Raw genomic sequence first — 1,915 nt, 5'->3', positions numbered from 1 at the left:
TATTTCGGTCCTAGTTGTGAAAGATATTTCTCAAATTTCCTACGTGTAAAAATCCTATGTTTTAACTCATTACGGATAGTCTTTCCAATGAGATCTTTTTTTATGCATATGACAATAATGTTAATCAAAATTACGCACATGAAATACTTAGAACTTTTCGAGTCTCATCCACTCATTCTAAATCATTGCCAAAATAAATTTCAGGAATTAAAACAGAAATCCTCCCCAACGGAGTTGCCAAAAAATGTAGGGAATATTTCAAGCATTACCCCAAATTTGAACCCCACTGTGATCATACACTAAAGTACGGTGGCGTCCAAAGAGAAAGAAGATAGAGCAAAAGAGTCGCCAACAAGTTTTAGGAACTTGTAAACCGTTCACAAGGTGAAGGTTACACCCCTTAACGATCTAGGAGATCGTCAACTCTAATAGGTCTGGAACCATGACTGGTAGTTCGGGGATGAAGGTAAAAATTAAACCTAAAAGATATTGAACCTACTCTAATAATAGGCCTCTACTTTATTCTGATCGTATTCATGTGCGCTTTCTGACTAACATGCAATCAATAGGTTAACCCTAAACCTGTTTAATAATCTATGTTGGTTGAATATTAATGCACAAATAAATCTATTATTGGCGATCACTTGAATTATAATCAAATTAACCCTAAACAAGATATTAATTATCTTATTAAGCATGATTACAAGTATCAATTCCCTTTAAACATGCATAAAAGGTGTGATCAAGCAATAACAATAAATATCAAGCAACATAATAATAACAATAAATTATAACAATTAATAATAATAATAATTATCATAATAATAATTATAATCATGTTAAAGCATAATAACAGCAAGATCCTAGGCATGATACTAACAAGATTAATAACAAACTCTAGCATGTCACTACACATTAAAAATCAAAGCTTTAACCCTAACATGATACTAACATGAATATTAGGAAGAAAATAGGAAGCATCGCAATTGTCATATTTGATATTAAAGTTACCCTAGACATGATACTAGGAAGATCAAAACGCCCTAACATGATCCTAGGAATCATAATAACAACCTAGACATGATTTCTATATCATAATATCAATAAATCAATTAAAGCACTTACTAGGATGTCTCGTATCTCTTTCTAATAACAAAATACACACGTTAGTAACTTCAAGGAAAATATGAAACAACAATTAAATTAAATAATAATTAAAATAGAGATTTGGGACCAAACCCTCAGAAATATCAAACCTTTCACGTCTAGGGCGAAGGCAACTTCGAATTATGCTAGGTGTGTCTAGTGCTAATGTATGAGGAATTGTATTTGTAAAAAGCTAGGCTTAAAAAGAGAGAGAGAATCAAGAATTTATTGATGAGAGTAGGTGATTATTGATAGTTGTTGATGGTAATTAGATGAGAAGGATTGATGAGAATTGATGATTAAAAACAGAATTTTAAGAGGCTATTTCTTGAGAAAATTAGTCGAATGAATAAAAAAACGAATCAAAGTTTCAACGAGAATAAAACTCGATTAGCGTCAGACGCTGGTCATTAGCGCCAAGCGCTGAAGCCAGGCGCCAAGGATTGGCGCCTGCTTGGCGTCAGACGCTAATAATCAGTTTCACGCGTTTTGTTTTTATCATATCTTTTGATTCGGAAGTCTAAATAAGGCATATAATATGTTGTTGGAAAGCTCTTGAAGTATAATTTCCAACCCAATTTGAATCAGATTAAAATATTTTGTAGATAAAATGATATGGACGAAATAGTAGGACGGTGTCAGGTTTGGATAGAGTTTCATATCTCATTCATATCTTTTTCGTTATAAATCGGATTTAATATTATAATATATCATTGGAAAGATAATTTCAAGATCTATCCAACCATATAAAATTTTGATAAAGATTATG

This window comes from Chenopodium album, chromosome 8 (genome assembly GCF_948465745.1).
Source record: "Chenopodium album chromosome 8, dcCheAlbu1.1, whole genome shotgun sequence".
Taxonomy (NCBI): domain Eukaryota; kingdom Viridiplantae; phylum Streptophyta; class Magnoliopsida; order Caryophyllales; family Amaranthaceae; genus Chenopodium; species Chenopodium album.
The sequence above is the reverse complement of the archived record's forward strand: the minus strand, read 5'-3'. Positions refer to the sequence as shown.